Source organism: Carcharhinus amblyrhynchos, unplaced genomic scaffold, assembly GCF_965287045.1.
Source record: "Carcharhinus amblyrhynchos unplaced genomic scaffold, sCarAmb.v2.hapA scaffold_42, whole genome shotgun sequence".
Lineage (NCBI taxonomy): Eukaryota > Metazoa > Chordata > Chondrichthyes > Carcharhiniformes > Carcharhinidae > Carcharhinus > Carcharhinus amblyrhynchos.
In genome coordinates, this window is record NW_027649783.1 from 1879286 (window position 1) to 1902801 (window position 23516).

Below are 23516 nucleotides of genomic sequence, written 5' to 3' on the forward strand. Positions count from 1 at the left end.
AAATAACGTCCTCAAAACTATTCAATGAATTCTCAGTCAGAAACAGTGGTAAAGAGGAAGCTGAACCTGTCCAGACAAGCCAAGTTCAGTTTACAAACTGCGTTATGGACACATCTCGTGTCTGATGAAATCAGCAACTAAGTTAGTTCCGTAATTATAACGAATGAAAATAACGACCCTTTAAACCAAGCGAGTGTTGGTGATATCGCGGTGGGCAGAACTGCCTTTCAAGCAGCTGGCACGGGTTCAATTCCCGGCGTCGCAATGAGAATTTATTTAGAAACTTCTCCTCTTGTGTCTCGAAACAAATGGACACAAAGTTCAAACGCAACATTTGATGGGAATGAAATAAAAATAAATGTTTTATATTTTTCCCTAAATTTCGGAATCTATTTGCTTTTAATGAACATTTTTTTCGAAGCATAGAAACAAGCCTCTGAACTAATAAATGAGTTCTCATTCAGAGAGAAAGGCACAAAATAAAAGATGAACAAAATCAGCTCACACACTGCTCTCTGCAGCATTGCTGTGTCTCATAAAGTTAGTGGAAATGTTACTGAGCTCCGGCTCATAAACAGCTGCGATGGCTGAGTGGTTGGGGCGTTAGACTCGAAGCCCCATGGGGTTTCCCCGCGCGGGTTCGAGCCCTGCTCGCGGCGATTCTGATATAAAATGTTTAAAAGTCACAATTTGTTTAGTGGAGCAACCGCGTAAAAAAAAAACTTCCGGTGTTCCTCTTTTCAAGAAGTGGATTTGTGCTGTGGGCCGGGATGTACTCAGCTGGCGAACTGGGCCGAGTGTGCTGGAAATTCCATGAGAAAGATCATGACGTGAAAAGAGAGAGAAATAAAGCAGCATCAGGGCAACAAGGACAAAACGGCGTCTCATATCAAAGGAAGATTCTTATGTAATTACTCACAGAAGATAAAGATCACATTTCACCAGAATACAGTGAATGAATGAGAACTTCAAAATGCTGCTCTGATGATATGAAATTGTGTTCATTCAAACACATTGCAAAAGCTGCTCATTACTGGGCGTAAGACATTCCTGGTTATAACAGCTTGAGAAAGGAGGTTTCAGGTGGGAAAACAGGGAGGGAGAATCGTTTTGGAAAACTAGGAAAGGAGGTTTATATGTAATCATAAGAAATAAGTGAAAATTTCCTGTTTAGAAACGTGTTAACAATCTTGTTGCTTCATTTCATTTCTTCCTGAAATCACACAATTTTTGGCTTCAACTACTTCCTGTGGCAGTGAATTCCACACATTCTGGAGGACGTTTAGTTCTGGAGTCCCCCATCATCGGGAACATTCTTTCTGAATCTACTTTGTCTAATCCTGTCAGAATTTTATCAGTTTCCATGAGATCCCCTCTCACTCTTCTAAACTCCAATGAACACATTTCTAGTCGAGTGGCCGTTCTAGGGGATTCTATAATTAGGGGATTGATAACATCCTTTGTATCGAGAGTCCCACACAGTATGTTGCCTGTTCAGTGCCATGGTGAGGGACATCTCTGATTGGCTTGAAAGGATATTGAAGTAGGAGTAGGGGTGGGATCCAGTTGTTGTGATCCATAATGTGATAAACAACCTTATCTCTGTGAAATCGATTCTAAACATGAAATGTTCACTGATTTCTCATGATTATTTACAGTCCTTTTTGAGTAACGGTGGAAGACCGTGTAAAAGGACCTGTTTGGGGTTCATCAGCAACGAGGAAATACATTAAAGAACAGGTCCTCAGGGGTTACAATCTCTGGATTATTACCCGAGCCACATACAAATTGGCATTGGGGTGATTGACATAATGTAAAGTTCACTAGACTGAAGTCTGGAGCTGGGACTGAAGTTACGAGGAGTGATTAGAAAAATGAGGGCCTTTTTCTCTGGGGTTTAATTACATTTTTCAGGATGTGATGGTGGGGGTAAAGAGAGCCGAATGATTTCTGCTGGTGGAGGCTGGGGGAACCCTGAGACCTGGTTTCGGGGGAGGATGGGTAGAGAGAAAGAGGGACAGAGTTTAACTCCCAGGAGAGAAGCTGAGTAACACTTGAGGCCACTCCAAGTTTTGGAATCTTGCCCTCACCCAAAAGGGAATCAGTGAATTGTTAACCCGGGATCGATATCTTCTTGTTAACAGTGGTTATTAAGGGTGACGGGGTAAAGGGGTGAAGGTGGAGATTGGAAACAAAGCCGCCTTCACCTTCCCGAATAACAGAGCAGGCTCGAGGGACTGAATGGACTCGTCCTACTCCCACGCCCTGTGAGCAGATATCTCAGAGCATTTTAGTGAGTGCAGAAGTTTACAGAGATAGGGAGGGTTGTAGTGGCTGGTGGTGGTAGGAGAGGGAAAATAGTTGTAATTGCTGGAGGAGGTTACAGGGAGAGGGAGGGGTGTAGGAGCTGGAGATAATTATAGAGATAAGTAGGGTTGTAGTGAGTGGAAGGCTTTACAGAGATAGGGAGGTCCGTAGATGCTGGAGGAGGCTACTGACCTATATGTGGGTGTACAGGTTTCAATATCAAAATTTGCCAAAGGTGCAAAACTTGAAAATATTCTGAACTTTAATAAGAAGGATATTGATAATCTTCAAGAAGATGTAGACAGCCTGGTGGAATGGACAGACACGTGACAGATACAACTTAATTAACGTAAGGAAGTGTGAAGTGAGACATTTTGGTCCGAAGATCAAGGAGAGACGATACAAAATAAAGCGTACACCTTTACCCTTCCTAATCCCCATTGCACCTTTACTGCGCTGAGATGCCACAGTCTCTTCACCCATCTCAGAACTCATGAATATCCAACCTGAAGTCTGCATTTCACCGTCTACTTGTACAGTGATCATAAAACATTTGGCACTCCAACTTTCGTTGGCATCTTCTGACACGATTTCCGGCTCCGTCTGACAACTCAGTCAATGTCTCATCTGCACTTAGTGCCCTGTCCATGGTAGGATTATCCTGCCCGGTCCCCATAGTGTTTCACCTTGCTCAGTTGTATTGCCCAGATTGCATCGTTCCAACTTTTCGATTCTCCATTAATAAAAAATGAATAACGGTCTTTTCCGTAGTAGAGTGGCGCAGCGGAAGCGTGCTGGGCCCATAACCCAGAGGTCGATGGATCGAAGCCATTCTCTGCTATTTCGCTTTTTGCAACAGCAAAAATAATTCCATGGCGGCTCCTTCAAAATGATTTGACATTTCCGTCCAGGGTGCAGTAACTTTCTCCCGCTTCTCGTTACTAGTTAACATTTGAATGAGTAACAGATCGCTGAAATGTCATTTACTCACAGACACAAGCTGTAAATGTTGCAAAGATACACAAGCCGAGGTCTTTTTTTCCCTTGGAGCATAACTATAAGGTTCATGGTGGGAGATACGGGAGGGATGTCCGAGGTAGATTCTTCACTCAGAGAGTGGTTGGGGTGTGGAATACACTGCTGCTGTGATAGTGGAGTCCGACACTTCAGGAACTTTCAAGCGGTTATTGGATAGGCACATGGAGCACTCCAGAATGATAGGGAGTGGGAGAGCTTGATCTTGGGTTTGAACATAACTCGGCACAACATTGAGGGCCGAAGGGCCTGTACTGTTCTATGTTCTATGTTCAAGAATCATCCCTTGAATAAACACTGCCACCTTTCAATGTTTAGCGGGTGAGTTTCATGAAGAGCTGACTGTGATTCCCGCCTTTCTGCTTCTGTACAAGTTTAGTCAAAGGAAAATTACACAAATATATCTTCAATTCTCCTCGTCTTTCACAAAGAACTGAGTGTGTGTTGGGTACAGTTTCAACAGTAGCTTTAAAAAGATAGAGAATGGATTTACAAATTTAAAATCCAAGGGTGACATCAATGCCTGAAGTGGTTTTCAGGCTGTGGCGACTAGAATAACAATGCACATTCTCAATTTGAATTGTTCAAAATCATAGAATGGAGCATCCATTGTGGATGAAAGGAAACTTTAAACTGTGCCGCTGTGCTGTGCTTCAGGAGCTGGTTTTACACAAATCTCCGTTAATGAGATGTTGTCTCACCTGCTGAGCATTTCCAGCATTTTTTGTTTTTTTTTTGTTAGATTTCCAGCTCCCAGCTTTGCGTTGTGTTCTGTGCAGGTGTTTAACTGGAACAGGGAACAGGTTCTGATCAGTCCCGTGACAGATAGAGTAGAATGTATCTCCCAACTATCAGGCCTGCGAGATGAGACTTCAAGCTGTACAGGGGAGTGAGGAAGAAAGATAAGGGAGCATCATTCTGTGAGGGACAGATTTCCTGTATAGAGGAGGAACAGGTCTGTATTTCCACAACTGTTTTAACAGACATCAGATGTCCCAACATGACTTGCGATCAATGAAGTCTTTCTGAACAGTCCTTAGCCTTTTAACTATGAGATTATTGAATTTATCAATAGTTTCCACATTGTCAAAAATCCATCTAAGGATAAGTAAAGTGAAGTTTCAGCCTGTGTCTCTGTGGCGCGTTGGTCTTCCAAATGATGGTAATTCAGTCACTTAAAGGTTGTGAGTTTGAGTCCCACCACAATCGGATTATGGATCAGGTTAGTAACAAACCAGTTGCTGCTTCATTGATGTGATTCACGTTCGGCACCGACATTTCCTGCTCTGCCATCTCTCCATGCTGTTTCTGTTAACCCGGCTCCCAGGGAAACCACTGACTCGAGAATAAATCACAAACCTTTTTTAAAGTTTGACACAACGTTCGCTGGATGGGTGAGAAATAGTAACATTTTTTTTCAATTAGATATTTCATTTCTTTTGGAAGATAAATAAGATTAAGGAACGGACACACGCAACAACAACTTATAAATAACTACAATCAATAAATAAATATCAGTGTCCGACAGCCTGGCAGTATCTCCTTTTTCACAAATACCACCAGATCTGGAACGTATTTCCAGCATTCCGCTGACCCCACCCACAGTCCTGACAGGCTCTGTGGCTTAGTTGGTTAAAGCGCCTGCCTAGTAAGTAGGAGATCCTGGGTTCAAATCCCAGCGCACCCTGGTCTCTTTTTCAATGTTATTCTGATGTTTCTGCTGCGCTTGTCCTTCTCGGTCCCAATGGTCGTGGGTTTGGAAGGTGCTGCCAAAGGAGCTTTACTGAGTTGCGGCAGTGCATCGTGTGGATGGTGCACACTGCTGTCATTGTGTGTCGGTAGTGGAGGGAGTGAATTTTTATACATAGGAAGCGAATGGAGCGGGATGCTCTGTCCTGGATGGTGCCAAACTTTTGCCGTTCTGTTCAAGTTGAATTCACCCAGACAAATGATCTTAGGAAATAAGGTGATTCGATTTCCTCCCACATTCCAAAGGTGAGCAGGTTGAATGGATTTGGCCATGTTAGATTGTCCCTTCGTCCCCAAGGTATTTCTATCAGTAGATTAGCGGAGCGGGTGTGTGGCACTGCGGGGATAGATCCTATGTGCAACCTCTGTCGGAGAGTCGGTACAGATTCGACGGGCAGAATGGTCTCCTTCAGCACTGTCGGGATTGTGTGGTTCTCAGGCCATTTGACTGTGTTCGGAATTCCCTGAGAAAATAATGGAAATCTGTGCTGGTAGAAGATTGAGTATATTTAGATGATTTTTTTACTGCAAGATGATGAAAATACATGGATCTTCTCAACAAATAGTCGAGATAGTTGTGGAGAATCTCGAAATGTTTCAATCGTTGGAGATTATCCACTGTGAAGGGAAAGACAAAGCTGACAAGCAAAATGGATTTTGTGACTGGCATAACTGCAAAAATCATTGGAAAAAGAATCAAGGGTTTGAACGCAGGATTATCCTGCTTACTAAGCGGGCGCTTTAACCAACTAAGCCACAGAGCCTGTCGCTGCTATGGGTGGGTTCAGCGGAATGCTGGAAATACGTTCCAGATCTGGTGGTATTTGTGAAAAAGAAACTGCCAGAATTGGAAGGTACCTGTGAACTATCCGACTAAATATTGAACGGTTTAACGTGAGTTGGTTCCACTTACTGTTTTCAGACACACATTTGGAATAAAAATAGAGATGTGATTCACACACACAGTTTTCGGCTCTGAAGGCAGCTGTGTTCCTTCTGTCGCACGAATTGATTTAAAAAAGAAAATACTTTATTCATACGGGGTATGTGTGTCACTGGCCCGGGAAGCATTTATGGTCCAAATTAATTGTCTTTGAGTAATAGGCGATGAATTCATTCTGGAGACACTGCAGTCCATGTGGTGTATGTACCCATAGACTGCTGTTAGGGAGGGAGTTCCGGGATTGTGAGCCAGCCATGGGAACGGTGATATGTTTCCAAGTCCGGATGATGTGTGTCTCGGAGTGGAACTTACAGGTGGTCATTGTTCCTCTGCATCTGCTGCCCTTGTGCTGAGAGATTTCCGGGGTTTGGATGGTGCCTCGCGAAGGAGAAAAAAAACAGTGTCTGAAGTGGGATTTGAGCCCAGGCCCCGAAAGAAGACTGCGACCTGAACACAGCATCTTCAACAGATCGGTTATCCTGACGACATTAGCCAAGGTTCAAAATGTGTGCACAAATCGAATTGAATTCCATCTTTGTAGCATTTACATTTCAAACTCGATGCGTTTTTTCCCCAATTCTTGAACCCCAGCCAGAGGCCTGTATCTGAGTGCCATCCTCCCCCAAGCCGCCGGGGGGTGAGGAGCTTCTCATTGCTGCATTGCTCTGTTTGCTCAAATCAACAAAGACCCAATTCCCGCCCTTCCTGTTCCTTACAGGAAGGTGTTGAGAGTGTCAGATCTGAGCAATGTGAAGTATCCAATTGGAGAGTTACATCCTGGCGACAGGAATATCTCTCCGCAGCTGCTTTCGGAGCTGCTGAATATTTCCAGCATTTCCTCTTTCTGATTTTGTGTCTTCATTACAGGAGTTCATTTACTGACAACACAAAACTTGTCTCTCGGGCCCAGCTCCAGACACAGCTTTTCTGTGATCTTCAAACGGACAAGTTCACTCTTCACTTTCCTACACACATGCTTTAAAATCGGCTGGTCTCACACTCAGCACCCTGCGGCATCGCCTTCAAACCTCACTCCACCCTTCAACCGCCCACAGGGCCTCAGAGGTGCAAGTACTTCTTAGGAATTGACAAAAGCAAGAAGATTACAGTGTTTGTGAGGGCACATAAAAGGTTAATCCACACTCACAAAGAGACTGTGAGAATCTCTCTCCCTCTCTATTTGATCAGCAGAAGATACAGATTGTCTGCAGTCAGTCATTGTCCAACAATATTCCCCCTTCCTATACAGTTACTGAGTGGGGGTGGAGGGATAGACACCGATAGAGTGAGTGAGGGCGGTGATAATTTATCAGATAATATATCAGTAACAGAAATCCTTGTAAATTCCGGCTTTATCCAGAAAGATTCTCTTGGAGAAACAGAAGCTGCAGTTTCAGCTCTCACTGATATTGTAGTAGAGACATATTATTAATCCCACACTCAGGAACAGTGCTGCATTTGGACAGAAGAGATGGGGAGAGGCAACAGAAACTGAATGGTCCAGTTCTAAACAGTGTGCAGGCTCAGAGGGAGCTGAGGTTCAGAGAGATCTTTAAAGGAGAGAGGCGATTTTAAGAGAGTCGTCAGTAAGGCGGATTGGATGCTTGGCTTCAGAACTGGAGATACTGAATATAAAAACTGGGAAGTTCTGCTCAATCTTTATTAAGCTCTGATTATCTGCGGCTGTTTTAGGATTGTACCCAGACCCCGTAATCACACTTTAGAAAGTGTGGGACAGTCCTGACGTGGGTGAAGATGAGATTTACTGCTTTGGATCGGTCGATGATGGATTTTAGCTCAAAGGTTTGACTGGATAATTCGGATTTTCACTCTTTACAGCTAACGGGATTGAGTGGTGATGTAAGAGAGGTGTAAAATAAAATAACATATTGAACTAAGGTACACAGGGGGAAGTTGCTGCATTAGCTGCTGGCAGAAGGATTCAGGGACCGGCATTGAAGATTGAAGACAGGATGTGTAGGAGGCAGAGGATCCCCACAGTGCGGAATGAGGCCGCACCGACCATTCTGCACCAACTCTCCGACAGAGAATCCCTCTCTGTAACCCCACCTAATTACCCTACTAATCCCCCTGACAATAAGGGGGAATTTAGCCTGGCTAATCCGCCTATTCTGCACTTCATTAAAGATGGGAGGAAACCGGAACACCCGATGTAAACATACATACACACGGGGGGACCGTGCAAACTCCACACAGACAGGCAGCCAAGAATGTTGGAAATGATCTTCAGTTTTCTGCCGGTTACAAACACTGGGGATTCCCCTTCAGTTTGTGGCATCTGGGAATCAGGGAAACATCCAAAAATAGAACTGACAATTAATATAACCACGGCAGATATTCACACGGTACTGACATTCGGTAGGCAGTAATGTGTATCGACCACGTGGCCTAATGGATAAGGAGTCTGACTTCGGTTAATATGACAGTGATGGTATCAGAAGATTGCAGGTTCGAGTCCTGTCGCGGTTGTTTTATGCAGAAATCTGGTCGTAGTTCCAAAACAAAACGGGATGTCCTTCTACAGCTGAAAGCTCTGCATTTCCTTGCTAACATTGCAGGGATCTTTCTCAGAACGTATTTCCTTGTTGTTTTGTTCATTCAATTTTCTAATCTCATTATTTTAATCTCGTCCCAAGAAATCAATCTTTTCTTTGCGATCTTAATAAATTGTTGATGCTCCCGAATGGAGCAACAGGCTTTGATGCAATCTGTTCAATAGAATTCTGTGGAGGGAATTCTAATCTCCTCAGGAAGGGGTTTAATAATGAGCTGAATGAACTGTTTCTGTTTTCAGGGATGAAAGGTGATGTCACTGGGCTGGTAATCCGGAGACCCGCACTAGTATTTGGGAACACGGAGTAAATCCCACTGCGGCAGCTGGTGGAATTTCAATTCATTGATGAAGTCAATCTGGAATTGAAAGCTAGTCTCAGTAATGGTGGCCTTGGAACTACTGTCAATTGGAGTAAAATACGATCTGGTTCATCGGTGCACATTAGATGAAGACGTTTGCCCTCCTTACCTGGTCTGGCTGACATCTGACACCAGACCCAGAGCAATGAGGGTGACTCTTAACTGCCCTCTGAAATGGCCGAACAAGGCACTTTCATTTGAAGGGCAATTAGAGGAGGGCAACAAATGCTGGTCCTGCAGGCGACACCCACAGCCCATAAAAAAGAACCATGAAGGAGAAAGAGAATGCTCTGCCGGTAACAAATGCTGACATTCGGTACCGTGTTTTATCGTTTGACCGCCTGGCCTCATGCCTAAGGCGTCCGGCTACTCTAATAGTCGTGGAAATAGTATCAGAAGATTGCAGGTCCGAGTCCGATCGTTTTTCTGTAGAAATTTGGTCGAAGCTCCAGAAAAACGAGATGGCCTAGTGACGGATTGAGAATCTGGATCCTTTTCTCCAAAAACAACAAGGCTGAGGGTGGCCTGATGTTGGGCTTTCAATTAATGAAAGATTTTGTGAAAAATCATTTCGATAAACTGGATCAGAGAAGGGCGGATAGGAATGTATCTCACTCTTTCATACATGCCATTGATAGTTGATGGTTTTAGCACAATGATGTAGATGTGACCAGTGTATCAGCGAATCCTCAGAGTGTGAGAAACATCCTATCAGTAATGTTTCCCCAACACCCTCCAGATTGAAGGGAGGCAGCATTCATGCTGATGACTGGGAGAGTTTGTTACAAATCGTTGAAGATGGTCAAAACCTGTCCCCCAATCGGCAGCAGGCTTTTATGAGGCAGAATGGAGGCAGAGAAGACAGTAACAGAGAAGAAAGCTCTGTGGGCTGAGAATGGTCCTGTTCACTCAAATGAAGACCCATAGCAGAAACTAATGGTCCTGAATGGATGTCATCCTCGAATCGAGGGACCGACAACAAAAAACAAAGAACAAGGAACAACACAGCACCGGAAACAGGCCCTTCGGCCCTGCAAAAGCCCGCGCCGCCCATTTTAACACTCAGTGAGTGCCTCATTCCAATCCTTCTTCTACCTACGACTTTTGTCTACATCTCCTGGACTCCACAATAAAGGGGTGCAAATTTTGGGAATGATATGTGCGCCAGATTAAGGGAGATCCAATTTAGGGACGATTTATTAACACCAATCAGCCAAAAAGCACGTTTTTGGGGTGTGGGAGGAAACCGGAGCCCCCGGAGAAAACCCACGCAAACACGGGGATAATGTGCAAACTCTCACAGACATTGACCCAAGCCGCCCTGATAACTGTCCCTGGCCAACAAACTGGTATATTGTAGACGGCGCGGTTGCACAGTGATTCGCACTGCTGCTTCATATCTCCAGGGACATTGGCTCGATTCCCGGCTGAGGTCAATGTCTGTGTGGAGTTTGCACATTCTCCTCGTATCTGCGTGGGTTTCCTCCGGGTACTCCGGTTTCGTCCCATAGTCCAAAGATGTGCGGGTTAGGTGTGCACTCAGTCACTAAACAACATCCTGCCTTCATGTCGAGTGGATCAGAGAGGGTAGAGGGACAGATAGAGACAGAGTGAGTCAGGACAGTGAGATACAGACGGCCAGATAATGTCTCCGTGATAAAAATCCTTATAAGTTCCGGCTTTATCCCGAACGTTCCTCCTGGAGAAACAGAAGCTGCAGCCTTAGCTCTCACTGATATTGTAGCAGAGACACATTATTAATCCCACACTCAGGAACAGTGCTGAATTCTGACAGCAAAGATGGGGAGAGGCAATAGAAACAGAATGGTCCAGTTCTAAACAGTGTGCAGGCTCAGAGGGAACTGAGGTTCAGAGAGATATTTGAATGTGGGAGGAAATTTTGAAAGAGTCGTTAGGGAAACGGACGGGATTCTTGATTTCATAAATGGAGACACTGTGTATGCAGAGAATCCCTGCATTGCAGAAGGACACCAGTCAGCCCAAGGAGTCTGAACCGATTCTCTGAAAGAACATATTTCGCGCAATTTTACCATGGCTAATCCCCCGAACCTCCACATCCTGGGAACCTAAGGACCAATTTAGCATGGCCAATGCACCTAGCCAGTCTTTGGAGTGAGGGAGGAAACTGGAGCACCCCGAGGAAACCCACGCAGACACGAGGAGGACGTGTAAACTCCATGCAGTCACCCAAGACCCGAATCAAACATGGGCAGCAGTGCGAATTACTGTACCACTTTACCGCGCTCTTTAATATATCAAATCAGAGAAGATATGCTTCATTTCTATATTTTATCTTGCATTAATTACTAGTAGCGGATTCAGTGACATAAAGTGAGGATTGGAGGTAAGATATGCAGGCACGGGGTAGCTGACATGTTCTCTAACTTCCAACTCAAATCTTGAATTTAATGAAACAGTGCCTTGAAATCTAACTTTGGGGCTCAGCAGGGGGATTAGTGGGAACTTCGTGATTGGATAATCGTTTTATTTTACACGAGAGAGACTCGGAGATCTCACAGACACCAAACGCAGTTGGATAAGTTTGACTCGGCATGGTAACACAATGGTTAGCATTGCTGCTTCACAGCTCCAGAGACCTGGATTCGATTCGGGGCTTGGGTCACTGCCTGTGTGGAGTTTGCATGTTCTCCCAATGTTTGCATGGGTTTTCTCCCACAGTCCAAAGAACATCCTTCCTCAGATAAGAAGACAAAACTGCAGCTGTGGCCTCACCAAGACCCTGTATAATTGCATCAAGACATCCCTGCTCCTGTACTCGAAGCCTCTCGCTATGAAGGCCACCATGCCATTTGCATTTTTTACTGCCTGCTACAGCGGCATGTTTCCCTTCAGTGACTGGTGCATGAGGACACTCTGTTCTGGTTGCACATTCTCTTCTCCTAATTTATGACCAAACAGAACATTATCTGTCTTCCCGTGTTTGCTAACAAATTGGACCACTTCACATTTATTCAAAATATGCTGCATCTGCCAATCATTGAGCCATTCGCTCAACTTGGCCAAATCAGGCTGCAGGATATGGTGTAAGGTGACTCTGAGATAAAGGGATGGAGAGAGAAACGAGGTGACTGCAGTCTGACTCTGACTCTTCAAACCAGTTATTGCGCCCTTGTTGAAAGTGAATGTGCCTGAGAACAGGAGAAAAGCAGATCATGGGCCAGGGATTTATTTTCTGTAAAAAGTAAAATAAACTTGTAACCAGTCAGTGTCTGGCTGAGAACTGGCGAGGGGAGGGGGAGGGGAGGGGGGAGGGGAGGGGAGGGGAGGGGGTGGTTGGGGGGAGGGGAGGGGCGTGGAGGAGGGGAAGGGGAGGGGAGGGGAGGGGAGGGGGCCTGCTTAAAGAACATTCACATAAATATTTTCTTGATCCATCTGTGTCTAATGGAAAATCGAGTTTGAAATTGTTGTCAGTGGAAAATTTGTTTAAATGAAAAAAAGGGCCTGAAAACGAATCAATGAATTCTCAGTCAGAAACAATAGTATAATGAAATACAATTGAGGGTTTTCTTTTTTTTAATTCGGAACTAATTCGTTTCTCATGAAAAATTACTGAGATACAAAAACATGTCTTTGACCTAGTAAATGACTTCTCCGTCAGAGACAAAGATACAAAAGTAGAGGAACAAATTTCAGCTCACACACTGAGCTTTGGACAATAACGGTGCCTGATGAAGTTAGTGTGAACGCTACTGAGGTGATTATATGAGGGGGAGGCGAACGGTGGTGCTGCGATGGCCGAGTGGTGAAGGTGTTGGATTAGAAATCCAATGGGGTTTCCTCGCTGCAGGTTCGAGTCCTGCTTGCAGCGACTATCGCTGAAAGCGTTTGCTTCCGGCAGCCCCAGAGCCGGACCTTTTTCTGGTGCCAAGTATGTGGATCACCATCATGCTTTCAGCTCCATGGCTCCGGGCCGAGTGCAGGAAGGTGAGCTTGAAGAGGACACCTGGGTGCCCTCGGGCTGGCATGGACAAGATAAGCCGAATGATTCAGTGCTGTTCCCTTTCTCTGGTTCCATGAGGGAAATCAGAATGTGAGCAGATTGAAAAACAACAGCATCAGGAGCGCAAGGACAAAACAAGGTCTCATGTCAGAGGAAGATTCTTATGGAATGACACACAGAACATAAGAAATACATTTCATCAGAATACACTGAATGATCATTTCAAAATGCTGCTTGGATGATATGACATCGTGTTCATTCAAACACATTGCTGCAAGCTGGTCATTATTGGGCGTTAGGAACTCCTGGTTATAGCAGATTGGGAATGGAAGGAGCAGCTTCACATCTGCACATTGACAGGTCAAACTGTGTCTCAGATTGACAGCTCCCAGGACAGGTTTTCCTCTCCTCTCGCTCTGTGCTGTGGATTCTCGGGGATGAGTTGGAGTTTCCCAGCTCAGTAACTGTGAAAGCCTCTGAGGCCGGCGATGCTCACAGTGTCTGTTCCCCAGATTCAGGGGGCTGCAGCCAATCAGAGCTGTGCCTAGGTTAACCCAGAGCTGGTTCAAATGGTGATATTGTTCACAAGCTGAATTCTATTCGATCAGATGTAGATACAGATTGTGTGCACTCAGTCACTAAACAACAAGATCCCGCCTTCATATAGAGTTGATGAGAGGGGATGGAGGGATAGAGTGAGTTGGAGCAGTGAGACACAGACCGCCAGACATTGCCTCAGTGACAGAAATCCCTGTAAATTCCGGCTTTATCCAGAGAGATTCTCTTGGAGAAACAGAAGCTGTAGTCTCAGTTCTCAGAAAAAAACATCAGGTAAGGCGATAAAGGAGTAGCGCTCCGAAAGCTAGTGGTTTTGCTAACAAATATATCTGTTGGACTTTAACCTGGTGTTGTGAGACTTCTTATCACGAGGGCAGAATCAGTGGCGTTCAGATATCTCAGAGGATTGTTCGGCTGGAGATGACGAAAGGCAGGAAGAGCTGAGGACATGGAGGGATTTGGAAACACGGATAAGAATATTAAAACTGAGACATTGCTTAACCACGAACATAGAACATAGAACAATACAGCGCAGAACAGGCCCTTCGGCCCACGATGTTGTGCCGAGCAGTTACAAAACAATGACCCACTAACCTAAACCAATCCCTTCTCGTCCATAAACCTATCCACGGATCTCTTAAGCGCCCCCAAACTAGGCGCATTTACAACTGCAGCAGGCAGGGCATTCCAATCCCTCACCACCCTCTGGGTAAAGAACCTACCCCTGACATCCGTCCTATAACTACCACCCCTTAATTTAAAGCCATGCCCCCTCCTGCTAGATTTCTCCATCAGAGGAAAAAGGCTATTACTATCCACCCTATCTAAACCTCTAATCATCTTATATGTTTCAATAAGATCCCCTCTTAGCCGCCTTCTTTCCAGTGAAAACAACCCCAAATCCCTCAGCCTCTCCTCATAGGACCTCCCCTCCATACCAGGCAACATCCTGGTAAACCTCCTCTGCACCCTCTCCAAAGCCTCCACATCCTTCCTGTAATGTGGGGACCAGAACTGCACACAGTACTCCAAGTGCGGCCGCACCAGAGTTGTGTACAGTTGCAACATGACGCTGCGACTCCTAAATTCAATCCCCCTACCAATAAACGCCAAGACACCGTATGCCTTCTTAACAACCTTATCTACTTGACTCCCAACTTTCAGGGATCTATGTACACATACACCTAGATCCCTCTGCTCATCCACACTATTCAAAGTCCTCCCGTTAGCCCGATACTCGACACATCTGTTATTCCTACCAAAGTGAATTACCTCAAACTTCTCCGCATTAAACTCCATCCGCCACCTCTCGGCCCAGCTCTGCAACCTGTCTAAGTCTTCCTGCAAACTATGACACCCTTCATCACTATCTACCACACCTCCGACTTTGGTGTCATCAGCAAACTTACTAATCCACCCAACTATACCCTCATCCAGATCATTAATAAAAATTACAAACAGCAGTGGCCCCAAAACAGATCCCTGAGGCACACCACTCGAAACCGAACTCCATGATGAATATTTACCATCAACCACCACCCTCTGTCTCCTATCCGCTAGCCAATTCCTGATCCAATTCCCTAGATCACCCCCAATCCCATACATCTGCATTTTCTGCAGAAGCCTACCATGGTGAACCTTATCAAACGCCTTACTAAAATCCATATACACCACGTCCACTGCCTTACCCCCATCCACCTCTTTGGTCACTTTCTCAAAAAACTCAATAAGGTTAGTAAGGCACGACCTACCCGCCACAAAACCATGCTGACTATCTCCAATCAATTCTTTACACTCCAAATAACTATAAATCCTATCCCGAATAATTTTTTCCAAAACCTTGCCCACAACAGAAGTGAGACTCACCGGTCTATAATTCCCGGGGAAGTCTCTGTTCCCCTTCTTAAACAATGGGACAACATTCGCTAACCTCCAATCCTCCGGCACTACACCAGAGGCCAACGACGACCTGAAGATCAGAGCCAGAGGCTCCGCAATCACTTCTCTTGCCTCCCAGAGAATCCTGGGGTAAATCCCATCCGGACCAGGGGACTTATCTATTTTCAGGCCCTCCAGAATATCTAGCACATCCTCCTTATCAACTGCAACACTGTCAATTCTACTCCCCTGCAATCCAGTGTCCTCCTCAGCTATATCCATGTCCCCTTGCGTGAACACCGAAGAGAAATATTGGTTCAATGCCTCTCCAATCTCCTCCGGTTCCACACATAACTTCCCTCTGCTGTCCATAACTGGCCCTAATCTTGCCCTAACCAACCTTCTGTTCTTGCCATACCTATAGAACGCCTTAGGATTCTCCTTAATCCTATCAGCCAAAGTCTTCTCATGTCCTCTTTTAGCCCTTCTTAGCTCACTCTTCAACTCCCTCCTAGCCAATCTAAAGTTTTCTAGTGCACTACCCGAGCCCTCACGTCTCATCCGAACATAAGCCTCCTTTTTCCTCTTAACCAACGAAGAAACTTTTTTAGTGCACCACGGTTCCCTAGCCCTACCAATTCCTCCTTGCCTGACAGGGACATACCTATCACGGACTCGCAGTAGCTGCTCCTTGAAAAAAACTCCACATTTCAGACGTTCCCAGTCCCTGTAATCTCCTAGTCCAACCTATGCTTCCTAATTCTCTCCTAATAGCCTCATAATTACCCTTCCCCCAGCTAAAACCACTAGCCCGAGGTTCATTCCTATCCCTTTCCATCATTAAGGTGAACGTAACCGAATTGTGGTCACTATCACCAAAATGCACACCAACTTCCAAGTCTAGCACCTGGTCTGGCTCATTACCCAGCACCAAATCCAATATAGCCTCACCTTTAGTTGGCCTATCTACATACTGAGTCAAAAAACCTTCCTGCACGCTTTGAACAAAAACTGACCCCTCTAACGAGCTAGAGCTATAACAATTGCAATCAATACTAGTAAAGTTAAAATCCCCCATAACAATTACCCTATTACTTTCACTCCTAACCAGGATCGTCTCCGCAATCCTTTCCTCAACCTCTCTAGAACTTTTAGGAGGTCTATAAAAGACTCCCAACAGGGTGACCTCTCCTCTCCTATTTCTAATCTCCGCCCATACTACCTCAACAGACAAGTCCTCATCAAACTTCCTCTCTGACACTGTGATACAATCCCTGACCAATAAAGCTACCCCTCCCCCCCTCCTACCTCCTTCTCTACTCCGACTAAAACATTTGAACCCCGGGACCTGCAGCAACCATTCCTGCCCCTGCTCTATCCATGTCTCTGAAATGGCCACAACATCGAAGTCCCAGGTACTGATCCACGAGTCAGTGTTTGTCACTGAGCACAGGGTTGCTACATTTATATATTTGGAGTAAATTCTGATTTAATGATGAGAAATCAATTAGCAGCTTCCTGGACACAGCAGCACAATAAATCGGATCAGAAGTGGATCACATGGTCCCTCAAGCCTGCTGCTCCATTCAGTAGGATTATATTGTAGATTCACAAACCACAGAATCTTTACAATGCAGTAACAACCCATTTGGTGTTATTGAAACAACATTCTATCTAATCCCGCTCCCCCGCCTCACAGCCCCGAGACCTGACTTTGGTTCTGACCTTTGCTGATTTTGCACATTCTCCCCCGTGGGTTTCCTCTGGGTGCTCTGGTTTGCTCCCTGGTTGAAAGATGTGCAGGTGAGGTGGATTGGCCATGTTAAATGTTGCTTTAGTTTCCAAAGATATGCACATTAGGCACTGAATCGCTGCAGTTTTGATACTTATCTTGAATATTTTTCCCTGGTTCTTGATGAACTCTTGACTGGAATATGACAACTTCTATCATTGAATCCCTACAGTGCAGAATGTGGCCATTCGGCCCATTGCGTGTGCACTGATTTTCTGACCTATCCACTCAACCTCACATATTTACCCTGTTAGTTCTCCTAATCTAAACATACTGGGGGACATTCGGGGAAATTTAGCATGGTAAGTCCATTTCCCCTATCAGTGGAGTGTGGGGGCAACCAGAGCACCCGGAGGAAAGCCAAGTGGGCACAGAGAAAATGTGGAAAATACACACAGTCACTGAAGGCCAGAATTGAACCCGGCCCTTTTACTTTTCATTGTGTCTCTATAATCTTCCTACCAGAATGAATCACTTCACAATTCTCAGCTTTGAATTTCAGCTGTAACTTGTCCACTCATTCCGTCAACTTGTCTCTGTCCTTTTTACAGTTTTACACTATCCTCCTCAGAGTTCAGAATGCTCCCAACTTTCACATCATCCACAAATTCTGAAATTGTGCCCTGCGCACCATGACCTCGGTCACTAATATATCCTGGTGCATCTTCACAGTATCTACAGTTTATGTGCAGATCAAAGTGATTTACTGCAGTTTGAGGATGAAAACAGAAAAGCGGAGCCAATGCAAATGCTTGCATATTCCACGGAAAGATTGCAGAATTGTTGTCAAGTAGTTTTGTTCTCATCGTTAACAGGAAATAGCAGAGAATGGTTTCGACGCATCAACCTCTGAATGATCAGTCCAGCACACTTCCGCTGCGTCACTTTGCTCTGGTAAATCCAGCTCCCCCTGCTGCCTATCAATGTAGCCATTCAGATATTCACTTCCACATTGTTGTTTAACTCCAGCACGAGTGTGAGGGAGCTTCAGTCTGGCCACGCAATTCCACTGCAGAACACCAAGAATGCAACGGACAGAGAAAGACACGCACAAAAACAGCAGAAGAGAATGTTTGTAAATGAGTGACGAAAGACAAAGGTTCCGGGAAACCGGCAGGACCCGGAATTGATCACTCACATGTTAAATTAGTTTCCTGTTGCAAATATATTCTTGTAAGCATATTTCCTGCTGTACAGCTGTCCTGCTTTGAACTATTGCTCAAAGGTGTTCACTGTTGTTGTGTAAAGTGTTTCACTGTTTGTAAATATATTTCCTGCTGTGCTCTATGATATAGAGGGTTACAGCATGGAAACAGGCCCTTCGGCCCAAAGTGTTCATGCTGCCCATTGTCTTTTTCCCTCGGAGTTATTCCCAATTATCCGTGTTTTGCCAATATTTCTCCAGACCAATCTTACCCAGGTAACTGTCTCAAATGTTGGTGAGTGTTTTTTTCTTTCTGCTGTTGTGAAATATGCTGCCCTGTTGTTGTGTTTCCGGCTCTGGAAATATTTTTTCTTCTTTTCTGTTCACAAATCGCCTTCCCTTGCAAACGTGTTCCCTGTTGTGTAAAAAAGATTCTCCGTGAGGACCTTTTTTGTCTGTAAATTGTTGCATGTTGTGTTAAGATGTTCCCTCTTCTTGTGTCAGGCTCTGGTTGCAGAAAAAGCCATTTAGTCCAGATCGAGGTTTTTCGGGGAAAAGGGAAGCCAAATAACAGTTGGTGTTCTCCAGGTAAAAGCCACAACTGCTTCACAGTTACCGTTAAGTTGTTTTATCATCAGTATGAGCAGGAATAGCAGAGGATGGTTTCGATCCATCGACCTCTGGGTTATGGGCACAGCACGCTTCCGCTGCGCCACTCTGCTACGGCAAAAATCTTACCCTGCTGCCCATCAATGTAGTCAGACAGATGGTCACTTCTCCATCGTTTAATAGGAACACCAGTGTGAGGAGACATCACTGCATCTCACCGAGAATACAATAGACAGAGAAAAACACACAATAGCAGCATGAGAGACTGCTTGGACACATGGAACGACAGACAAAGTGTTGGGAAACCGGCAAGATACGGAATTGGAGAGTCGATCACTATTTTAAAAGGAATGTTCTGTTGCAAATAGGTGTTTATAAATATATTTCCTGCTGTGTAACTGTGCTCTCTGTTGTTGAGAAATGTTTTCTGCTGTTGTCTAAAATGCCTTCCCGGCTGTGTAAATATGATCCATCTTGTGTCAATATTTTAAAAATACTCTCTTAATATATGCCCTGTCCTGTAAACGTGTTCCCTGTTACACAAGAACATAAGAAATAGGAGCAGGAGTAGGCCATCTCGCCCTTCGAGCCTGCCCCGCCATTCAATAAGATCATAGCTGATCTGATAGTGGATCAGTTCCACTTTCCCGCTTTCTCCCCATAACCCTTAATTCCCTTGTCTATCAAAAACCTATCTACCCGTGACTTAAATATATTTAGCGAGGGAGCCTCCACCACTTCAATGGGCAGTGAATTCCAGAGATTCACCTCCCTTTGAGTGAAGAAGTTCCTCCTCAAATCCGATCTAAACTGCCCCCCACCCCTTATCTTGAGGCTGTGTCCTCTAGTCTTGCTATCCTTTCTGAGCGGGAAGAATCTCTCTACCTCTATCCTATCTATCATCTTCATTATCTTATATGTCTCTCTAAGATCCCCCTGTCATCCTTCTAAACTCCAACGAGTAGAGACCCAGTCTATCCAGTCTCTCTTCATAGGCTAACCTCCTCATCTCAGGTCTCAGCCCAGTGAACCTCCTCTGAACTGCTCTGTTGTGTCAAAATATTCTCCGTGAAGATGTTTTCCGTTTTGCTAATGTTAATTATCTGATCTCATGATGTTCCATGATGGGTTAAAAGGTTGTCTGTTGTGTTAAGACCTTCTCTGTTCTTGTATAAAACTCTGGTTAAACTGGAAGTGGATAACGATCGCTCAATTTCGACTGCCTTTTACCCTCTGTTCGGGAATGTGATTGGGTGATTCATATTGTATCCAACACATGCATGTGAGTGAGATTTGTTCTGTGTCTCTCCGTCTCCAGTTGGAGTTGCGAGTTTTTATTTGTTTTATTCATTTCGAGACGTGGGTACCACTGACTAGGCCAACGTTCATTGCCAATCCCTAACCGGCCTTAAGTAGGTGGTGGTTTGCTGCTTTCTTAAACTGCTGCTGTCCCTGAGGTGAGGGAACAACCACGGTGCTGTCAGCCTAACAGTGGAGAAACAGAAGCTGCAGTCTCAACTCTCACTGATTTTGTAGCAGAGACAAATTAATAATCCCACACTCAGGAACAGTGCTGCATTTTGACAGAAGAGATGGGGAGAGGCAATAGAAACTGAATGGTCCGGTTCTGAGCAGTGTGCAGGCTCAGGGGGACCTGAGGGTCAGAGAGATCTTTGAAGGAGAGAGACGATTTTAAGAGAGTCGTCAGGAAGGCGGATTGGATGTTTGGCTTCATAACTGGAGATACTGAGTATAAAAACTGGGAAGTTCTGCTCAATCTTTATGAAGCCCTGATTAACTGTAGCTGTTTTAGGATTGCCCCCAGACCCGGTAACCAGACTTTACAAAGTGTGTGAGAGTCCTTATGAAGGGGGAAAGGAGATTTACTGTTTTGGATCCAGCAGTGAGGGATTTTAGCTCCAAGGTATGGCTGGATAACTCGGAGTTTCTCTCTGTGCAGCAAAAGGGATTGAGTGGCGCTGGAAGAGAGGTGTAAAAGAGGAGAACATATTGAACTAAGGTTCACAGGGGGAATTTCCTGCATTAGCTGCTAGCAGAAGGATTTGAGGACAGGCATTGAAGATTGAAGACAGGAAGTGCAAGAGGCAAAGCATCCCGACAGTGCGGAAGGAGGCCATTCGGCCCAGATATTCTGCACCGACTCTCCGACAGTGAATCCCTCCCTGTCACTCTACGTAATTAATCTGCTAATCCGCCTAACAGTAAGGGTCAATTTAGCCTGGCCAATCTACCAAATTTGCTCGTCGTTGGAGATGGGAGGAAACCGGAGCATCCGAAGGAAACCCACGCAGAGACGGGGAGAGCGTGCAATCTCCACACAGACAGGCACCAAAAGAATGTTAGAAGTGGACGTTAGATTTCTGCTGTTGACAAACTCTGGGGATTCCACTTAATTTTTTTGGCATCTGGGAATCAGAGAAGTAACTAAAAACAAAACTGAAAATAAATATGATCACGGCAGTTATTCACATGGCGCTAACATTTGGGGATGACTTACATCTGTTGACCGCGTGGCCTAATGGATAAGGCGTCTGACTTCGGTAATCCTGGTGATGATGGTATCAGAAGATTACAGGTTCGAGTCCTGTCGCGGTCGTTTTACGCAGAAATCTGGTAAAACTTCCGGCAAACTGAGATTTCCTTCTTCAGCTGAAAGCTCTGCATTTTCTTGCAAACATTGCGGGGCGCTTTCTCAGAATGTATTTCCTTGTTGTTTTGGCCATTACATTTTCTCACCTCATTATTTTAGCCTCCTCCGAAGAAATCTATCTTTTTTGCGTGATCTTAATAAATTATTGATGCCCCCGAATGGAGCAACAGGCTTTGTAGCAAATAGTTTAATAAAATTCTGTGGAGGAAGAGGTTTAATAACGAGCTGAGTGAAGTGTTTCTGATTACAGGGATGAAAGGTGATGTCACTGGGCTGGTAATCCAGAGGCCCGCGCTAATCTTTGGGGACACCGGAATTAAAGGAAAACATGGAAAAATTAAAATCTGACTGGGATTCCCAGTCCTGTCAGACTGTATGGTTGCTTTCCGAGTTCTGCAGAGATATTTTCTCTGCAATGAGTTCCCGGGAGGTAAACACTGCTTCGTCTTTCATTCGTTGTCGCCACCTTCATTGCAAAGAATTATCTTTAGGAAAAAAATTTCAGGGCTCGTCCGGGATTTGAACCCGGGACCTCTCGCACTCTAATACTGAGCCCAAAGCGAGAATCATACCCCTAGACCAACGAGCCACCCACGACAACCTATCCCCTAAACTTTTCAAAGTGTCCCAAAGTTAGGCAATTTTTTTTGACCACTGAGAGATTTATTGAACAATGTTCCATTTCACTGTCTGTTTTGATGAAGTCATGATGTAGAGATGCCGGCGTTGGTTTGGGGTAAACACAGTAAGAAGTCTCACAACACCAGGTTAATGTCCAATCGGTTTATTTGATCGTAAACCCACAAGCTTTCGGGGTTTGCCCATTCATAAGAACATAAGAACATACGAAATCGGAGCAGGAGTAGGCCACCTAGCCCTTTGAGCCTGCCCCGCCATTCAACAAGATCATGGCTGACCTGTCGTGTCTCAGTTCCACATTCCCGCCCTCTCCACATAACCCTTAATCCCCTTGCCTATCAAAAACCTATCCACCCGCGTCTTAAATATATCTAGCGAGGCAGCCTCCACCACTTCAACGGGCAGAGAATTCCAGAGATTCACCACCCTTTGAGTGAAGAAGTTCCTCTTCAACTCCGTTCTAAACCGCCCCACTTTATCTTGAGGCTGTGGCCTTTAGTCTTACTGTCCTTTCTGAGCGGGAAGAGCCTCTCCACCTCTATCCAATCCATCCCATTCATCATCTTATACGTCTCAATGAGATGTCCCCTCATTCTTCGAAACTCTAACGGGTACAAGCCTAGTTTATTCAGCCTCTCCTCATAGTTCAACCCCCTCAACTGCGGCATCAGCCTACTAAACCTCCTCTGCACTCCCTCCAAGGCTAAAATATCCTTGCGTCATCACCCGACAAAGGGGCAAACCCCGGAAGCATGTGAGTTTACGATCAAATAAATTGATTGGACTCTTACCTGGTGTTGTGAGACTTCTTACCGAGTCAAAGAAGGCAGAGGATCACAATGGAAGGATTTGTTTCTGAATAGAGGGCTGTGCCAAGTGGTGTTCCTCAGGGTTCAGTGCTGGGACCTTTGCTGTTTGTAATATATAAATTATTTGGCGGAAAATGTAACTGATTTGATTAGTAAGTTTGCAGACAACACAAACGATGGTGGATTTGTGGGTAGTGATGAGGGCCATCAGAGGATACAGCAGAATATAGATCAGTTGGAGACTTGGGCAGAGAGATGGCCGATGGAATTTAATCCGGACAATGTGGGTTAATTCATTTTGGAAGGTCTAATACAGATAGGAAATATACAGTAAATGGCAGAACCCATAAGAGTATTGATAGCCAAAGGGATCTGAGTGGACAGGTCCACAGGTCTTTGAAATTGGCAATGCTGGTGGAGAAGGTAGTCAAGGAGGCATATAGGATTCTTGCATTCGTCGGCTGAG

The 23516-nt window shown here is 45.0% G+C and overlaps 4 non-coding genes across 4 annotated transcripts; 3 read left to right on the forward strand and 1 right to left on the reverse strand.

Annotated features, from left to right (window-relative positions):
• Nucleotides 1–4955: 4955 nt before the first annotated feature.
• trnat-agu (transfer RNA threonine (anticodon AGU)) lies at nucleotides 4956–5029 on the forward strand. The gene has a single exon. It is a non-coding gene; the product is annotated as a tRNA-Thr (tRNA).
• A 7706-nt stretch (nucleotides 5030–12735) lies between these two features.
• On the forward strand, nucleotides 12736–12818 carry trnas-aga (transfer RNA serine (anticodon AGA)). Its single transcript has one exon. It is a non-coding gene; the product is annotated as a tRNA-Ser (tRNA).
• Nucleotides 12819–21456: 8638 nt separating this feature from the next.
• trnar-ucg (transfer RNA arginine (anticodon UCG)) lies at nucleotides 21457–21548 on the forward strand. Its single transcript is given in 2 exon segments — nucleotides 21457–21493; nucleotides 21513–21548. It is a non-coding gene; the product is annotated as a tRNA-Arg (tRNA).
• Nucleotides 21549–22106: 558 nt separating this feature from the next.
• On the reverse strand, nucleotides 22107–22191 carry trnap-ugg (transfer RNA proline (anticodon UGG)). The gene is given in 2 exon segments: nucleotides 22107–22142; nucleotides 22156–22191. It is a non-coding gene; the product is annotated as a tRNA-Pro (tRNA).
• Nucleotides 22192–23516: the final 1325 nt, after the last annotated feature.